This window comes from Podarcis tiliguerta, assembly GCF_965153285.1.
Source record: "Podarcis tiliguerta genome assembly, chromosome: 7".
NCBI classification, from domain to species: domain Eukaryota; kingdom Metazoa; phylum Chordata; class Lepidosauria; order Squamata; family Lacertidae; genus Podarcis; species Podarcis tiliguerta.
The window spans coordinates 58834274-58854786 of record NC_139540.1 but is presented as its reverse complement, the minus strand read 5'-3'; the positions used below and the strand labels follow the sequence as shown (position 1 = coordinate 58854786).

General features: G+C 43.3%; 1 long non-coding RNA gene across 1 annotated transcript; it reads right to left on the bottom strand.

Annotated features, from left to right (window-relative positions):
• Positions 1-5802: 5802 nt before the first annotated feature.
• LOC310681707 lies at positions 5803-20215 on the bottom strand. Its single transcript, XR_014513533.1, has 4 exons — positions 20110-20215; positions 18949-19247; positions 11878-11991; positions 5803-6370 (listed from the first exon to the last, which is right to left on the bottom strand). It is a non-coding gene; the product is annotated as an uncharacterized lncRNA (long non-coding RNA).
• Between the last annotated feature and the right edge of the window lie 298 nt (positions 20216-20513).

Below are 20513 nucleotides of genomic sequence, written 5' to 3'. Positions count from 1 at the left end.
ATGGCAGCGGGACAATCAGGGAAGAATCTGGTCAGGCAGAGCTGAGTGGGATTCACTTGAGTTAAAGCAGGGGCCCTGCAATAAATATTCCAATGTACAATAGATGAAAGAGAAGGTTCAGGTGAGAGAAAATGCAACCTCAGGCTTCAGTCACTCTAAAATATTTGCTCAGTACAGAGAAGCTATACATGCACATATAGAAACAATTACTGTAATTTAAATAGAATATAATTTAATTCAACAATATTATTTCAGCAATTTCTATGCAGCTTAATGAAATGGTCTCTAATACATCTCACTGCAGTGGGGAGCAAGACTGACTGAATAAATGTGACTTGCCTGATGTCCCAGTGCCAAGGTCCCTGTGTTTATAGATCTTTATTTTTAAATGGGGTAGTCCCTCAAATAGAGAACTGCCCTCCCTAAGGAAGGGCACATGGCTACCCTAGCTTGGCCCCTTCCTTCCACACACAGTGTAGGGCCAGCTTAGGCTAGGCTCTGGTGCCTAAGTTCTCTCTCTATATATATACTATTAATTGTCTCTTATAAAACGTCTTATTTAAAATTGATAAAGTGTTTCTATACCCTACAGCAGTCCCACAAGACAGGCTGGGATTATTTTCTCCATAATGCAGCTGAGATTGGAGATGACCTCACCAGAGCCATGAGTCCATGGCTGATGGGAGAGTAGGAACTTCTAGGGTCAGTCACTCTTCACCATGAAGGCCTGCCTCTCCAAATGATAGGCAAAAATCCGAAGGCTTCAAAAGAAAAATGCCATAAAAACATATGAAGGGTCTGCTGGATCTGGCCAATAGCCCCTCTAGTCACTGTGGCCAAAGATGTACCTGTGAGAATCCTGCAAACAGGATTTGAACACAAGAGCCCAAAATGTTTTGGTAGGAGACAGTAAATTTTGATGAACTAACCACAACATGTGGAATCACTTTGCCCTCAACCAATGCATATTACTGTGGCCATTCATATATTCTAATAAAGGTCTTGGGAACACAAGAGGCTGCCTTCTACTGAGTTGGTCTCCTTGTTATTTAGTCGTTTAGTCGTGTCCGACTGTTCGTGACCCCATGGACCAGAGCACACCAGGCACTCCGGTCTTCCACTGCCTCCCAGAGTTTCATGTTGGTAGTTTTGAGAACGCTGTCCAGCCATCTCGTCGTCTGTCGTCCCCTTCTCCTTGTGCCCTCAATCTTTCCTAACATCAGGGTCTTTTCCAGGGAGTCTTCTCTTCTCATGAGGTGCCAAAGTATTGGAGCCTCAGCTTCAGGATCTGTCCTTCCAGTGAGCACTCAGGGCTGATTTCCTTCAGAATGGATAGGTTTGTTCTTCTTGCAGTCCATGGGACTCTCAAGAGTCTCATCCAGCACCATAATTCAAAAGCCTTCTGCCTTCTTTATGGTCTCCTTAGAAATATTTTTTAAAAATTAAAAAATTGTCCAGTAGCACCTTAGAGACCAACTAAGTTTGTTCTTGGTATGAGCTTTCGTGTGCATGCACACTTCTTCAGAGTATCAAGAACAAACTTAGTTGGACATGTTGCTGTGTGTGTGTGTTTTCCCCTGTCTCCCACTCCCCCAAGATCATCCATGATGATCAAAAAGCTGAGGCTGTTTGGCAGCATGACACTCCCCTCCATGAGCATCACACTCAGTGTGAACTGGTGCCTGTTCCCGAATTCTTCCTTGTCTCCTTCTTTTGTATGAAATGCATTGTATAGAGTTGCCATCATTTTTACTGGCTATTCTTCCATGCTTTTAACCAGCAGCCTGACATATCAACATTAAAAGTAGGAAATACTTCTTCTGGAGATGTGTGTGTGTGTGTGTGTGTGTGTGTGTGTGAATGTAATTCTTTTAACGACACTGAGGTTATATTTATGATATTGCCCCAGGATTAAGGATTGCATAAATAATAATGGTAGTGGCAAACACTTCACCGGCTTGATATCTGCATGTCAAGCTGCTGCTACAGGCACAGGAGCAGGGCCAAAATTAGGTGTCTGGCAACCTGGGGCTTTCTTAGGGATGAAGGTGGCAACCCTAAACAATAATTGCAGACAAAGTGAATTCCAGACATGCTCCCCTCTGTTGCTGCCTAGAGAATGGAGGTGCCAAGGCTGTGTGTATATTGATGCTTAATACATAGATGGTATGACAGCATTTAAAAAAGATTTCCTATGCTTCGATACCAGACAACAGTAAGATATGAGAGGACTGAACCTGTGCAATTTTAATGCAAGGATCTTTCTTTTGGAAAGACGTCTGTGTGACAGGCATGAAGAAAGCAGTGCAAATCCTTTCCCCATTCTCGCTCTCCCCTCCCACGCCTCTTCCCGGAGAAAACCTTGTCATTAATGCAACAGATTGGTACAATTGGCCCGTAGAGTAGATTATTTAGGTGTCACATGTCTATTTTCTCACTCTCAGCAGGGGAAAACTTGTTCACGGTTCTGCTGATAACATGATAATATCCCCGATGTGCCTAATGATTAATAATGTATTCATAAGGCTCCTTGCGGCTTCTGAATGTATTTCCTCCTGCATATGGTGCAAAATTCTGCCTAAGCAAAAAGCCCCACAGCTGAGATGGGTAAATGGAAGGGGGATTGCCACATGGTCAGTTTCCTTTTGCCTCTGACTCCTGGTGTGCTCGTATACGTGTGTGTGTTTGTGTGTGTCTGTTTAACAACTCGGCTTCAGTGCTAGGCAATAAACATACATTTATATATGAATTAACATATGCAGAGGAGGCCTCTACCCTGCCCATCTTCCTAGAGATCTGGCATCCCTAAATTAAAGGGTGGCAGACATTTTCTATTTAGGGAAAGGCTGGCAATTTAGCATTCAGACTGCGGTTCCTTCAACACTTGCCAAAATACTGATCAAACTCTCCTTATCCTAGGCTGCAGGGTGTGTATATGGACTTTTTATATACTGCAGAGTTTTGAGGAGAGTGTGGCTACTAGTGGTCTGAAGGAAGTCCACAGTACGAGTGTCTTGAGGAGCAGGGGTGAAAGCCTATAGCTCAGTGGCAAAGCATCTACTTTGCATGCAGAGACCTCAGGCTCAAGCCTCATCATCTCCAAGTAAAGGCGGAGAGAGAGACTTAGATTCATAGAATTGTAGAGTTGGAAGGGATCCTGAGGATCATCTAGTCCGACGCCCTGCAATGCAGGAATGTGCAGCTGTCCTGTGTCTGAAACCATGGAGAGCCGCTGCCCATCAGTATAACTTAGAGTACTGAGCAAGAAGGACCAGTGGACTGATTGGGTATAAGGTAGCTTCCTATGTTCCTTTGGATCAGCCATTGCAGAGTTGCAGAGCATCTGAAATCCCAGAGAGCCCTTACTAGTAGACAATACTGAGCTTTATGGACCAATTGACTGGCTTGGTATAAAATAGCTTTCTCTTTTCCTGCGGCAATAGATATCACAGACTGCCCCCCTCCCCCGGAACAAATATGTTTTCCTATGTTTGTTGACCCTCTCCCCTATTGACTGACTGACTGATTGATTTAAATCTTTCTATAGGAGTTTTCTCCATCCCTTTCCCTATGTTGCAGCCACTGCTCTCTCTCTTGTTCTGCACTGTCTAGTGATACTTACAGATTCTCAGCCGGCAAGTCAGCTTCCTGCAGTCCCGTGTGGCAGGAACTTTGTGTTTGTTTTCTTCAAGGTCCATCTGTGTACTTTACAATAGTTCCACATTCACACACCTCTCCATTTGTATGGGAACGATCCCAAAATCTTCTCCCCTCTCACTCATCCTTGTCTATTCCCCAGCCTAGTACATGAACAAAAAGTGGCACTCCTTTTTGGGGAGGACTCATTAAAAAAAATGTGACTGCTGCTGTCGCTGAAAGGTTGGCATTAGAATTGCGGAAGGATCCCTCCCTCCCTCTTTTTGACTACTGGAGAGGGAGAGAGGGATGACAGGTGGTCTAAATCCAGGCCCAAATTCCCCTTCCTTTCAAAAATCATTTCTTTTCTAGACACTTACATTCTCCTACGGAATATGGAAAGGACATTAGCACAGACTGTAGCCTAATAAGACAATAATGCCTTTTATGTTGCCTTCCCCCACTTGGACAGCTTCCACTGTAGCCCTGAGGTATGCTCCGGGCGAAAACATTGTCAGGTGGAACAGAAGATTGGAGATGGAAAAGGGAGAAGAAAATCTTGTCTTGCCCTTGATTGTACTCCCACCCATTATGCCAAATCCCACTCAGAGATCTCTCTTGCACGCTGTTGGAGTGCCTGAGCATGGATTTGCTGCCTGCCTCCCCCTTCCCATGCTGCCTGCATGTTTTAGAAAGTAGTCCACTTCAAGAACAAAACAGTAGTTGCTACCAGGAATCCAAACATTCCTGGCTGATTGACAGAAGGCCACCCATAGTCCTCTTTGTTTGGCGCAGACAACACATCTTCAACAGCTAGGTGTTTTTATCTTTTCGGCGTGCACATATTTTCAGCGGGTCTGGGTACGGTAAAGATAAGGACGTACATTCAGCCTGTTTGCATAATAAACAACTGTGTTAGCCAAGGTCTAAGTATTATTCTGAGCTGCTGTCATTTCTGGTTGTTGGTTTCTAAGTGGTTTTAATTGTAGCAATGTTTTCTTATGTCAAATATGTTGTTTTTATGTACTGTGCCAGAAACTGCCCTGTGACTACCTTTAGTATGGTCTAAAAGTTCTGTAAACAATTAAAATTTATATAGCATATTTCAGTTATTAAAAAGCCACCCCATAAACTCTAATCAAAATATATGTTTTCAGGGATGGCAAAACCTGTTAATTTTGATTCTCCCGGTTTCTCATTTTTCCAAGCTTAAATCAAGTTCTTCACATTTCTTCAGCAATTTGCAATCAGCCCCCCTTGTAAAAAAAACCCAAAAACAAAACTCATAAAAATCTATCAAGATTTTAGTGCAAACGTGTTCCGTCTCTCTAGCCCCACATCAGGTAAAATCCTTCACATCTGGTTTACGGGTAGGTGGGTTTCCTAGCGAGAAAAAGGTCAATGGATGGTGGTGATCTTCCCAACACCCCAGCCTGTGCTGGTGATCCACCAAGTAAAAATATAAGAACATAAAAAGAGCCTGTTGGGTCAGGCCAATGGCCCATCTAGTCCAGCATCCTGTTCTTACAGGGGTGAACCAGAAGCCCGTGAGAAACCTGCAAGCAGGACCTGAATGCAAGAGCACTCTCCCCTCCTGAGGTTTCCAGCAAATGGTATTCAGAAGCATGCTGCCTTTGACTGTGGAAGCAGAGCACGGCAATCATGGTTAGCAGCCACTGATTGCCTTATCCTCCATGAATTCGTCTAATCCTCTTTTAAAGCCATCCAAGCTGGTGGCCATCGCTGCCTCCTATGGGAATGGGTTCCCATGTGCTGCATGAAGAGGTCCTTCCTTTAGCCACCATTCAGCTTCATGGATGTCCACAAGTTCTAGTCTAGTGCTATAAGAAAGGGAGAAAACCTTTCTCTAACTGTGCCATATGTAATTTTATAGAAGAGGAGTGGGGCATTAACACTACCATAATACCATTTGGGCTTGTCTCGGTCTTCTGCCTATCTTCACTGCAAACCTTTTTACACTTTTATGTAGCAAACCACTTTGATATTCTTAAAAAAAATATTTAGCTGTATATAAACATTTTTACAAATAAATAAAATAAGGCAAAGCATTGTGGGCTTAAGGCCGAACTCGGTTACAAACTGAAAGCTAAATTTTGTTCTGCTCGATAACAAAATAAAGCAAAATGAAATAAAAACAAGCCAAAGTTTATTTTCCAAAATTTTGCTTTAATTTTATCCAAGTTCAGTTATTGCTAGTTGGGATATAGTCCTGCCTATACTGTAGCCGTAGCTCTTCCAAGGTCCAGTAGGCAACACACTAATAATTTTGTTCAAGAAACATCAAGGAAAGCAAAATAGATGAGAGTAGAGGCAAGCATGAGCCCTTTTCTTAGGAATTGCCATATTTTTTTCATTTACTTTTTACAAAGCTTCTAAATTCATTGCAATCCAGTGTTCCCTCTGCTGTTCTTGCACATTTCCATCAGATCTAATTTGTCGTTGGGTTTTTGGGGGTGGTAGTGGGGGAGGGATGTAATAAAATGCTGTTGTTGTACTTCCCTATCGAATGTCACCAACAAAGTATCATTAAGGCCATACAGGGTTCCTATGCCTTTAAATTAAACACTTCCTCTTTGCAGGTTCAGCCCATTTTCTTGCTGCTTGTTTTTCTTGGCTTTGGAATTGATGCTGAGTTGTCTCTTATTTGCCCCCTTAACAGCCTCTTTGAATTGCCCCAGTTTCAGCTCCCCTGGGATGGAGGGAAATCGAGTTCCTTAAAAAAGAGAGAGCGAGAGCAAAATGTGCTATTTGTTATTTAAAAAGAAATGGTAAAAATGAAAATTACTTGTAAGCACACGATCCACTTGCACAGACTTCACAGCCCACTTGTGGGTTGCAACCCATAGTTGGGGAAATGCGGAGTTATATATGATCAGGTGAGCTGGTGGCTCCCACCAGGTCTAAGCCAGTTGCGTACCCACCAGCCTGATCACATGCATTTCACACTATGAACTGAACTGTGATTCAGTAGTGGTCCTCCAGATGTTGCAGGACTCCAACTCCCATCAGCCCCAGCCAGCATGGTTGAAAGTCAGGGGTGATGGGAGTTGTAGTCCAAAACATCTGTGGCTCTCACCGCCCTGCTTTAGTGAAGCTAGGCTCTTTATAGATACATTACTACTGCAACTACTACTACACTTTGGTTTAGCTAGTTTAGTCTAGGGTCAGATTTTAACCCATCTTGGAGCGCAAGGAAGTGAAGACATGATATAGAGAAGGATGTGATTAAATTTAGCAGCAGCAAGGAAGCAGGGCATGGATGTAGTGACTTGAGTGGGAGCCAGCAGTAGCAGCGAAAGCCTCGGAGGAGAAACCACAAAGTCTCCACGCAGCTGCTGCAGCTCAATACCCGGCATTCATGGTATAGCTTCACGAAACTGCCTTGTGACATTTTTATTTATGTCAGTGACAGAGTAGCATTGTTGGTGGTAGGAAAGGGGCTGGTCTCCCAAGGCTTAGAAAATGCTCTCTGGGTGTCTGTTTAAAGGTGTTTTTGTCCCCCAACATGCATAATAGCTTAGAGAACGTATAGGCACTGATTGGCTCACTTATTTATTTATTTATTCACACACACACACACACACACACATGCATAGCCCAGTCTCACTTCTGAAAGCTTGGGTTGGCTTCTACATGGACAATCTGCAAGCCACATGTGGCCCTCATCTGTCCTCCATGTAACCTCCCACTGTTGCACCCACTGCTGATTTTGCTGCTGCTTTGGTGGCAGTCTCCAATTTTGCCACTGCTGCTGATAGATTGCCCTGACTACCACCAGCAGATTGCTCAGTCTGCTGCCGCAAAGCTTGCCATTCCTGCCTTTCTGTCTGCCTCCCTTGCTCGCTAATCTAGTCTGGCTTTTCCTGCTTCTGACTTCAAAACACACTTGGCTGGTGCTTTGCCTGCCATGTTCTATGCTTAGCACTGAGGTTGACAGCATGTGAGGAAGGTCATCCTTGCCCCCTTTTGACTTGAGCTTCCACTCATCTTTCAAACTGTTGTGCCTTCCAATCATGCTAACTCCCCTTTTCCTCTAGTTGTCCCCTTGTAAACTATCCCTCTAACCATCCAACTGCCCTATTCAGGTAAAGGTAAAGGGACCCCTGACCATTAGGTCCAGCCGTGGCCGACTCTGGGGTTGCGGCGCTCATCTCACGTTATTGGCCAAGGGAGCCAGCGTACAGCTTCCGGGTCATGTGACCTGCATGACTAAGCCGCTTCTGGCGAACCAGAGCAGCACACAGAAACGCTGTTTACCTTCCCACCGGAGCGGTACCTATTTATCTACTTGCACTTTGATGTGCTTTTCAACTGCTAGCTTGGCAGGAGCAGGGACCGAGCAACGGGAGGTCACCCCATCTCAGGGATTTGAACCACCGACCTTCTGATTGGCAAGTCCTAGGCCCTGTGGTTTAACCCACAGCGCCACCCGCGTCCCCCTATTCAGGTAGTGACCTGAATTAATGTGTGTCTGGGGAGTGGGGGCTGCTCAGCCCCTCACCTACACTGAATGATTATACTCATTGAGGCCTTTGCCCAGGTTACCAGGAATCCTGACAGCAAACAGGTCCCTGATTGCATAGGCCAACCCCACATGTGCAGCTGTATGTGTGGGTTCCATTCCTGCATTCAGTTATGTAAGGGGCAGAGCCAGTCATCTTCCTTATGCAGTGTGCAATCTGGAAGCGGATACGTAACCAGTGAAGTAAAAACAGCATCCTGTTCCTTCACCACAGGCCACATATATAGGACCTGAATGAGATTTGTGGCTGTTGGATCTGTTCTGCTGTTGCCATCATACAATCAGCTTGATTGTCTGAACAGACAAGACTGCAGGATTTCCCATCTCTAAGCTACCTAATTATTTTACAATACCAAGTGAGGGTACGAAGGAAGTCTTTCCTCATCGTTATGGATTCAAATAAATATTATACAAGAGCAATATCTTGTGGCGTTTTCAGTGGCAGTGGCTCATTTGGCACCACCTTTCCCCCCACCAAATTTCCCCCCTTTTGTTATGGTCCTCCTACATTTCTTTTTAAATACGCCATTATTTTCATAGTAGATGCTCAGAAAGGCGTAAGTTTAAAAGAAGTTTGAGCGTGTAATGAAACACGAGAGAGAGAAACTGCTGGCACTGGTTCCTGTTCCAGTGAAGTCAAGAGGGTGGCAGGAGTAAATCTGAACCAACAACGTACCAGATTGTTATGAGTCAGAGGGGAAAGATGGTTATGAATCAGAGAGAAAAAGGACTGCGTATCTTAAATCTCAGGGTTTTCTATGACATCAAACACATTGACTCTGGATTTTAGCTTCTCAAACATTGTGGGCGTTTGCTACTTGCCTCTTAATAATGGTAGTCAGATGTGAGTACAGATATTTGCTGCCCAAGAGATTCCCGGAGTTTGGGGAGGCGTGTACCTCATGTTTGTGACTGAGCATCCACCCACAATTGTTTGCATTTGAACAATTTTCATAGTTAACGGCAAGTAGCTTAGGTTACTACGCAAACTGTGCCCTTTCGTGGAGAGGGATAGTTTAGTCACTGTGATACATGTGTTGGTAGCCTCACAATTTGACTTCTGCAACATGCAGTATGTGGTGCTTCCCTTGAAACTGTTGCAGAAGCTGCAGCTGCTGTAGAGTGTTGCAGCTGAACCAAGTGGGATTTACTTCTGAGTAAGACATTATGGTTATATTTATTTCTGCCTTTTATTACAGATGATCTCAGGGTGTATCACAACAATTTGAAACACAATAAACATTACATTGAAGTACAACTGAAACCAGTAGTGGGTGGTGGGGTGGGGGACAGCACTCATATCAACTCCCAGCAGCTGAGTCACTGCTACTTACAGAGGAGAGGTCAGCTGGGTTCTTTCTGCTCCTGCTGGTAGCTGCCTGCTTCTGGTTAAAACATTTAACACAATCCAATGTGTAGGATTGCACTGTAAATGATTTTTATCTTGCCTTTCCACCAAAATAACCTTCTAGGTGGCCCGATTAAAGATTGCACCAATTTAAACAGTGTAAAATAGCATAATGAATAAGCTTATTTAATGGCTTAAATGGATGAAACCACCCTTTGTAATGGTCACAAAACAAGCTGTTTTCTCTTTCCTAAATGGGAAATTTATGTGTGATTTGCAGTGTGTTCATTGCAAACTGAAGATCTCCTGTGGTCACGAGTTTCTGTTTGTTGATCATATGGCTTATTTTCTGTACTTTGCATTTATGTTGTTCCTCCCCTTGGCTGAGAATGCCTTCCGCTCATCTAAAGCTATATGATCTCGATGATAGCTTGCAAGATCCTAATCTGCTGATATCAAAGGCCGGAGTTTATTCCCTGTTGTTTGTGCAGAGGAATTATTTAACAAGGAATCCTTGTAAGTGTGAACATCATACATAAAACGACATAACACTTGGGGGAAAATAAGAACTAAGCCAATATTTCCACACCAGCTTCAAAGCTTAACATACTTCCATATACAGATGCTTTTTATTTCTCATCTGTGGCTTCTGTCCCTCCTAATTGAATCTGACACCAGAAACATAAGTTCTCCTCCTCCTCCTGATTATGTTTTGACTGGAATGTTAAATACAGCAATCCCTCATTACAAAACTCTGTTAACTGTATTCTAAAACAGCAAATGATTTACAATCGCCGTGCTTTACATCTATTGCCCTTATCTTATATAAGAGTAATTGTGCCTTCCCTCCAATCTTTGCCACATCTTTTCTTACCTATTTACACAATTTGTGAACTGCTTTGTATCTGAGAAAGAATTTCAAAGCAATGCATAAAAAGCCTTTCGTTCAACAATAAGCAATGTAAAAAGGCAAACAATATTTTCAACCTGATGATTCAGTATGGCTGAGTTCTCACCCCTCTGAGGAAGCTTGTCTACAGAAGAATCTTTCCACCATGGTCTGAAAAACCAGCAAGTCTGGTGCCTAATTTGTACAGGGAGGCAATTCCATATTTTTAGTGTTGTGAAGTAGCAGACGGTGCGATAGGCAGTAGTGCTTACCTGACCTCTGAGCAGCACAGCAGCTGCTGCATACCAGGAGAGAGAGTTGGAGACATGATGCGACAAGGAGGTTAGCGCTGTGCAAACATACCATCAAGTGTGCTGGATTGGCTCTGCCAAAACGCTTGGTCACCTCACCTGTCCAACTCTCGTTCCGGATAAGCAGCAGCAACTCAGTTGTTGGGAGGTCAGGTGAGTGCTACAGCCCTACCATACTGTCAGCCACTGGTGCTGTGACACTGAAGGCTCTTCATTGGAATGTAATGGAGTGGGCCTCAGACTACCTAGGTACCATCATGCAATGGCTAAACAGGGATGCAGGGGATCTTTCAAGTAACTTAGTCCTGAGTTGTTTAGGGCCTTGTACGCAAGTCTTCAGGCCTTAAACGGGGCCTGGTAGCATACTGGCAACCAGTCCAACTTTCTCAATAGATGTGTTATATGCTGGTGGAAGGCTGTTCCGGTTAGTAGTCTAGCTGCTGCATTCTGCATCAACTGCAGCTTCTGGATCAACCTCAAGGGCAATCCTACATACTGTTCTTTGCAACAATGCAGTCCGTTGGTGCAGCTCATATAGACCAAATATATATGTACCAATATCAATCAATCAATCAATTAATCACAGCCCACTTTGGGAACCACTAGAATCGCCTCTGCTACCAGCCAGCTCATGGAGAGGTAGCCCACTCAGAAGCTTCACTCCTTGCCACCCAGGAAGAATATCACAGCAGTGGGAAGGCCAACCAATCTGATGAAGTGGACTGTCGCCCAGAAAGCTTGTGTATTAATAAATGTGTTAGTCTTCAAAGTGCCACGAAATTCTTTGTTCTTTTACTTCCAATGGCTACACCTCTAGAAATTAGAAAAATTTTGGTGATTGATAAGAAATGATGATGATGAATGTATGTATGTGAAATGCTGCAAAATGTTCTAAAGTGCTATTAAAATTATTATAATAGTGATGATTAAGTCATTTAGGCTCATAATTTCCAAACTTTCATTCTAGTTTCTATGATATTCTCCTTGGAAAGGCAGGATATTCTTACAAAGATTACATTTAGTTACTTCACCAAAGCAAGATGGCGGTTTAACTAGTTTTCTAACAACAGCAATTTTTGATCATTCTTGCTACATATCAAAGGTTCACCACCCTCATCCCGTAAATCCCTGTCAGCTCTGACAAACGTACCTTGTAGAACTGCGTGGTGAACGTAAGGGCAGCGTTAAAACACTTCTCTTGTTCTGAGCAAAATTTATAACATGGCTCTTGGAACTCACTTTTTGCTCCAAACTTCTGATACTCCTGTAATACAGTAATCAGCATGTCAGTAGGCTATTTTTTCTGAATAAAGACAAGGTTGCTGAAATGGATTAGACACAGACATTCGCATAGCATTGCATAATTCAGAAAGTAGGCCTGGTGCACATGATTTGCATTAATAGCCTGCATAGAGGCAGCTTTTTACAACTCCCTCTCATTAAACTCCATGTGGAGGATTGCAGACTGTCAATCAATTACAGCAATTTCCTTTTCCATATTTATTCCATCACTATCACTGACAGTTACCATTAAGTGACATTAATACAATACAGTAGCATCTTGCTGTTCTCCAGTGCTCTCTTCATGCACGGCATCTTGGGATACTTAATCTCCTAAGAAGGTTAAGAGTGCCTGTTAAAAAGAGGGAGGGGAAAAGGTGACCACTTTCAGTGATGGAGAGTGTTTAAGCTTAGAAAAGAAAGGAGGAGATTCTCCCAAGGTGCTCTGGGAGTGACATTTGTTAGGAAATGGAACGCTCACTCCGGTGTTAATGAGTTGGTAGGAAGACCTGGCTATAAATGTCTTTTAAACATTAGGGATAAGGGCTTTTGAGAAGTGTCGCGGATATCCTTAACTGTTAGAATTGTTTGTGGGCAAAGAATAAACATATTCCAAATGGACTCATATTCCAAATGGAGTTATATTATGTAAACAAGTGCCAGAATGAAAAGCAAATGATACTTGTATTGTATGTATTACTTGATCTTGCTTTGTAAGGATGAGATAATGTTTTCTGTTTCTGAGAAGCGTGTAAGTGCAAAGAGAGGTGATTGAAGTGATGAAACATATTTTGCCCTCCTTATCACCTGAGGATCAGGTAACAAGGATACACACACACACATCTACATATACACATACACACAATGTTTCATATATGTAGATGATTTTAACAAGCAGATTTGGGGGGCTAAGATGGCCTGTAGGGAGAGGAAGTCCCATTGCACAGACAAAAGTCATGGCACTAATAGAATAATTTTGTTGGATACCGCTCGCCATTTTCTTTATGTACAATGATGATTGTAGTGAGATTGTTTATTTTCTGTAAACTACTCTGAGTACAAATGTATCTGTGGGAAACTAAGACTTATTATAGCACATCATTTTTAAACCATTTCCCCCCACTCAGTTTTGAAAATCATGTTAAGATGTGTGCTAAAGGGCTCTTTTAATTTCAGCACTATTTTGCCATTACTTCAATAACTGCAAAAAAGGAAAGGAAAACAACAGAACTATAAATGGAGGAAAAACTAAAATGTGATAAAATGGTTTTTAAAAAGACTAGAAAGGTGGTGGGGGTTTTTTTTGAAAAAAAATGAGCTTTACAATACATTTTAAAGCAATATTTTAAAAGAAAGTTAAGGCCTATTTAATTCAGATTGCTTTGTAGTGTATGAAATAAAATGTCTTATCTAGGAGTAGCAATAGAATAATGGGCTATATCATCATATACTATTGCAGATTTCCTTACACTGTAACGTTTCACGAATTCCTACGAAAGTGAATTATCCTTGTAAAACCAAATTGTTTCCAAATGTCACTATTTCCAAAAAGGGGAAGGAGAACAAGAATTGCACATTGGGTAGTAAACCAAATAATTGAAAAAGAGAGATGAATATCCAGTACTACAATCATCTCTTTTATATGGCATTTCAATCGGTTGCAATTACAGAATGATTTGGTAACACAGCAAAAGCATATTGGCTTTTAGCAGAACAACAGGATGTTGATAGTCCTTTAATATCATTGCTTTGGCTTAAAAAGGAAAAGGAGCTGGCCTATGCAGCTGGGACAAAGACCCTTCATAGGATCTTTGTTAACAGCATGGGATAGTGTAAAATAAAAGTCTAAGAGCTGGAGACGCACCTTTAAGGTCACTTCTTGGTAAATGAAGTGTTTGATGTATGGAATATTTTTGGAAATAGAAACATCAAAGTAAATTGTGGGGTGAATGTTTATGAATCTTTTGCTTCGCGGTGTTCTGCTGCTAGTGCATTGGTTTCTGCATACTCTGTCTTCTATCCTTTGCCCCTATGAATGGGGTTTCAAATGTCACACTCCACTCAAATTACAGAACATAATTAACAACAACAACAACTTGAATGGGGGGACGTTTTGACCCCTTTTATGACGCTTCCCTTAGCCACTATTTTTAGAAGGCTCCAAGACAGTCATAATTTGGCTAAAACTGGGGGAAATCTAGGGGTGGGTCTTGTGTATTTCGTCGAGGGCCCTTTGCATTCCTCCCTCAACAATAGACAATGATAATTTTGTGGCATCTGGTCTAAGGATGTTAAGGAGACAGCAATTTCCATCCCTTCCTGTGTTAGTCGCAATCAGAAATGTTTCCATTCTGCTACATTTTGGCTTCTGCTAAAACCTACGCTATTCGTCTCACTACTTGCTACGACCTAAATTAATGCAATTAATGATGCTATTAATTCCACAAGTAATTTCAGTACAGGGGGAACATAAAAAACAACAGGGAAAGTAATGTAATTGTTTATGTTACATTTGTGAACAAAAGAAGAAGGCGACAGCAAACAGTGTTCATGCCCACTGGCCTGATTTCTGACCAGTATGCAGAGTGTAGCAACTTATTCTCCCATTTTTAATTTCTAACTGAATTCCCCATCACCCCCAATCTGGGAATACCCACTCTGTGGATTTGGCTCTCCTAGAGATTTGCTTTGACATTTTCCTCTGTGATGCCCTGACCTTCCTGTCTTGCCTGTTGAGTTGATATAACAAAAGGACTTTGCAATCACAAACTCATCATTAAATGCTGCATTAGCACTTTCTGCTGTTGCCCACGGGCTTAACTTCTCATCTTCTCTGGCCTTACTGACTTCTCCGCTGCTTCTTGTATCTCTATCTTTCTTCCTAGGTCAGGCGCTTTTCCAGACATCCTTTCCCCTCTTTCTTTGATATATGTCATAGTCCAAGCAGTATCGGTTGCTTGCCAGCACTATGTCCTTCTCAGAGGTCTCCTAAAAGTTATTGCTGCCAAACAGAACGGATGTCTTCTTTCTCCAACTGCACTGCTTGTCATTTATGGGCAACAGTTCAATGATCTCTCCCCTTTTTTGTTCACTGAATTCATTTAAAATCCAAACAATTTCGGCTGTCAAGTTGCCTGTTTGTGACTGTTCCTCTGTTTACTCAGCATCACCCCCACCCCCCAAACTGTTCCCTGTCACTGTTCATCCTCTGAGTTGTCAGTGCTTAACCTTATGCTTCTAGGTTTTTAAATCAGTTTGTTTGTGTACAAATCTTTATCCACATTTTAAAGCCTGTGTGTATTCCTCATTTCATAAATGAAGGCTGCAGTTCTATGCACTCCTATGCTTAACGCAGAAAATATCCTGTGCATGCTAATCTGGGAGTAAGCACCATTTAAGACAAGGGACTTCTTTGGAAACAAATGTGCCTAGGATAAAATTGGAAATCACATATTGCTGCTGGACCATTGATCTTGAGAAGGGAGGTTCTTATTTAGATACAGAATCAGCCTCTTATCTCATTTTGTTGGAGCTATTTCCAAGAGTAACAGATATAAATAAATAAAGAACCAAAGCTACACCTGAAATAAGATTTATTTTATTTTTTGCATGTGCATTGATGTTTGATTATAAAGCTTTGGAGGGGCAGGTAGTGTTGCCATTTCAAAGTTCTGCACAGCGTTAGCCTTAAGGGTGTTTCACACAATACTATTTCTCTGTATAAAGATAATGTAGGAAACATATGTAGGGAAATGTGTTTACCATAATGTGTGAAGTGTGGCATAATTGGTTTTCATGCTGTAAGAACATGGACCAGGCATCCACTGAAGGCAATGGCTGCCTGACCCATTTGCTCAAACAGCACAGGAAACACACCTCTCTTCACACATTTATGCTAAGCACATTTTCGCTCATGGAGATTATCTTTGTGTAGGGAAATGGTAATCTGTGAAACAGCTCCTTAGAATAGTATGTCACCCGTGACCGCAGAATGGTGTAGGGACTTCCCTCTGTAAAATGCTTATCGCCCTTTAAAACAAATTTGCAAGCCACAGCCTCTTTACTCCCATTTGAAGGGGAAAGTGAAGAGTGCAATGCACTTTAGTTTCAAAGAAAGAAACTGCCCTAGACTGGCTAAAAAGAGAAGAGGCGATTCCCCATTGTATACAGCTACAAGTCTAAAGGGTAAGAGAGCAGAAGGTGCTCAAACGCATGAATGGTTAGCAAAGAATGGCATATCTATACGGTAACTGTAGCAAGAACTGCAAAATACAATTAACCTTGTTGAAACCCGGCATCACTTCTTGTATCTACCACCTCTCCTTAGAGCAGCCAGCATTTTCCTAAGACCTTCATATCTGGTACTGGGCAAGAGCTATTGCCAGCTAGTTAAGCTTGTCAGAGCTGATGATGTGATTGTTGTTGTTTGTACCTGCCTACCAAAGTGATTTGTAACATCTAATTAACAATGGGAGGGGATATTTTGCAGTATGTTTTAGAAGGCTGTTAGCAAAGGACACACTGTTGCTGTTTACAAAGTACTATCCATATACAGTGGTAACTCGGGTTAAGTACTTAATTCGTTCCGGAGGTCTGTACTTAACCTGAAACTGTTCTTAACCTGAAGACCACTTTAGCTAATGGGGCCTCCTGCTGCTGCCGCACCGCCGGAGCACAATTTCTGTTCTCATCCTGAAGCAAAGTTCTTAACCTGAAGCACTATTTCTGGGTTAGCGGAGTCTGTAACCTGAAGCGTATGTAACCTGAAGCGTATGTAACCCGAGGTACCACTGTACTTGGAGCTCTGCAGGAGCATCATATGGAAGAACTAGAAGCCATTGGCTCATGGAGTGAATATTTTAAAGGGCAGTGGGGGAATCAGGTGCTGCTGCTTTGTGTAAATGTCCTTTATCTCCCTTCCTGGACTGATTGCCAGCCTTTTGCCCCTTTGCTCTCCTTTCTTCCTGTGCTTGAGGTTGGGTGTTGACTGCTCTGCCTGCTGTAGGCCTCGCCCACGCCTCAGATGAAAGGGAAAATCAGAAGGTAGCCATTACACATTTGAAAGGAAGGAAACAAAGACCCGCAACGCTGACACCCTCCCACTAACTTTGGGTTTTAATGGTGGGCTTAATTTCCTCATGAAAGGGAAAAACAAAACGGAAACAGCCTTGCGGTGGATAGAGGGGGCAGTGGGGAAACGGCAGCTGTTGTATTCATGGTTAATCAGGTGTGTCTGCCTTTATGTAGCATCTGTCTGCTACTGTTACGGTGCCACATGTGAAAAGGGACGGGAGGAAGAGAGGCATTCATGTTCAAAGCCTTAAGCACTGACCTCTGTCTCTGTCTCCTCAGGGTTCGGGCGCTCGTCTATTCATCTTGGCCTATTAATGTAAGATTGCAATTCTGTTCTATCAGGCCGTCCTCGTAACCATCTTGATTGGATGTTGTTCAGATTGCCATAAAATCGAGTCCTTACCACGCCGGTTTCCATTTTGTTTCACAAATGACCTTTACAAGTAGGTTTCCAGCGAAAGAAATGGCCATATTTCCTCGCCAAAGAACTCGACAAGGAAAGGTTTTCAGGGAAGGAGTCCAAAACCAATTATCCATTCCAACTTAAGTTGATTTTGGACTGCCGAAGGAATCCCCCAAGAGAGGAATAAGCAGGGCCCGTATAAGCACCTAGCTGCCAATTTTAAGAGTCAGTCTAGTTTATTGCCCTGTTATCCATTCCACACTTTGGTAATATTTCTCTGGTAAATTTCTTTTTGATACTGCGCAGTGGAGGAAATAAATTATTATTTGTTTTAAAAATTGGATTTTCCCTACAAGATGACACTGTTTTTCTAAATATATTTCAGTCTGGCTTCTGGGGCAGGTGTGGGATAGAAATGGTTTTGGTTGCCCTGGTGAATGAGCTGTAATAGGAGAGAAACAAGAACAAGGTGTCCCTGTGGATTGGCCCAGCAGCATTCCATATAACTGAACAAAGAATTTTTCAGGGTTGGGTGTTAGGGACCCTTCTCTCGGTACCTCTGCATGCTAAGGCTTACCAGTTGGTTACTGGAGGAAGACCCTTGTAAGTGATGGTGCTCATAATTTTCAAGTGATGGTACTCCCTTCCCAGGCTTGTCTGCCTAGTGTTTCTGTTACAAAACTGCCAGCAAACTTGAGTTTTTCCATTACATTTGATTACCTTTTATGATATCTGGTTTCCCCAATTAAACTGGATGATAATATTAACCCTTTTTTTAAAAAAAAATGCAGCCTACTATTATATTCAATTTTATATACTGTTTTTGCTGTTTTTGTAATATATAATGTTAATTGGTTTTGTTAGCCACCATGAAGCATATGTGGGAAGGCAGCATATCAATTCCTAAGGCTGCAATCGTAGACCCACTTTACTTGGAAGTAAACCCCATTGAACTCAATGGGACCTGGTGTTGGGTGGGCATGTATCAGATTGCACTGTCAGTATATTAATAAAATAACCATTACGTTAAGTATGCTGTGGTCAAACTGAGGACTTTCCATTACTTTAAGTATCTGAAATAATTATACTGTACTGTTTAGAGGGACGCGGGTGGTGCTGTGGGTTAAAGCCTCAGTGCCTAGGGCTTGCCGATCGAAAGGTCGGCGGTTCGAATCCCCGCGGTGGGGTGTGCTCCCGCTGTTCGGTCCCAGCGCCTGCCAACCTAGCAGTTCAAAAGCACCCCTGGGTGCAAGTAGATAAATAGGGACCGCTTACTAGCGGGAAGGTAAACGGCGTTTCCGTGTGTGGCTCTGGCTCGCCAGAGCAGCGATGTCACGCTGGCCACGTGACCCGGAAGTGTCTTCGGACAGCGCTGGCCTTTGGCCTCATTGAGTGAGATGGGCGCACAACCCTAGAATCTGGCAAGACTGGCCCGTACGGGCAGGGGTACCTTTACCTTTTTACTGTTTAAAATGACTGCCCATCTAGTTCCTTGTTGCTGGAGTTGTTGCTTCTCCGTCGTGCTGATGAGTGTTTCTGAAATTGCTGTGTCTTTGTCCCCTGCACCCAGCAGCTCCACCAAATTGAAACTCTTTCTGATAAAACCCTGCTATGCTCTGTGCTATATAAATCAGCAGCAGTGTTGACACTCGGTTGGCATTGTCAGAAGGGAAACAGGTTAGTGCCAGGATGATGCATTTGGCAGAGGCGATGAGCAGCTTCTACCTCCACAGCCGTTGGAGCACTTCCTCTGCAGCACAGTCCTGTAATTAGAATGAATGGCAGAGTAAACATATAGGAAAGGGTAGGAGGGTACCACAATGACCTCTGTATGTGTCTGAAACTGGGAACAGCCCTGGCTCGATGCAGAATTGGACTGAGATGGAAATACAGTGTAGCCCTGTCAAAACAGCTCCTTGTGCCCTGCTAAATCTGGTGCTTTTCTGAGGCTCTGCCATATTACAGTGTGTTAGGCCACTGTGGCAAACTGAAATTAGGCTGCACGCAGAATAGCCCAGACTAATTTAATGGGGGCCTTGAAGCAACAATGAATTCTGGTCATGAGACATGTTAGCCAGACTTCCGCCAAAGTCTGCGGAAGCTCACACAACACGTTCAGAAGCAGCCAGAGGGAATAATGAACAGTAATTAGGGATGGGTTGCGGTGACACCTCCTACCAGTTGCCTTTCCTGGTGGCGAACACCACCAAAGGCAAGGCATAGCCATCAGCTATTTTTGTGAGGGCCTTCCTGGAACTGGGTGTTAGCATAGTTACATTCTGGGAAGCTCTTGGCTTGCACTCAGTACTTAATTTCTAAAGTTGAAGGTGCCGTGCCTCAAGTCTGCCTGCAAGTCTCATCCTCTGACCTGTCTGCTCATCAAATATGCATGGGGACTGTCTGTGTTTACTCCTTTGTGAAAATAAAGGCACGATGTAAGTGTTCTCCTCCTGTTTCTTGCAGGGCTGAAACCTGGTCTGAGCCCCAGGGAGCTCAAATTGATGGCGATTTGATTTCTATCCAGGGCAGCTTACATTATATTAGGGCTCCTTCTATACCCTCCAACTCAAAACATTACTCCAGGGCAGTGGTTTACAACCAGTGTGCCATGGCACCTTGGGGTGCCTTGAAGGATGGTCAGGGGTGCCACAGGCAACTCTAGCCTCTGTCCCTCTTTCTTTCCCTCCCTCCTCTGATGCCTTCTTGCATCTTTGCCTCCCAAAGGCATGTGAGGCTGTTTGTTGCAGTGGCCCTGACCACAATCTCCCCAGGCGAATGGCGCCTCTGGGGCTGGCCAGGGGGTGCTGGTTGCCAGGAGCTGAGGTGGCCTTGGAATAGGCAAGCAAGTGGGTGAGGGAGCCCAGCCAGCCAGTCCACCAGCCTTTGCTGTTGGGAATGGACAGACAAATGGGAGGCTGGGCAGGCAGGCAGGCAGACAGGCACCACCCTGGTCTTTTCTTGTTCTTTCTGTGTGCGATGCCTGCCTGCCCAACATCAAAGGGGAGCCTTTCCACCATGCAGGTCCGGTG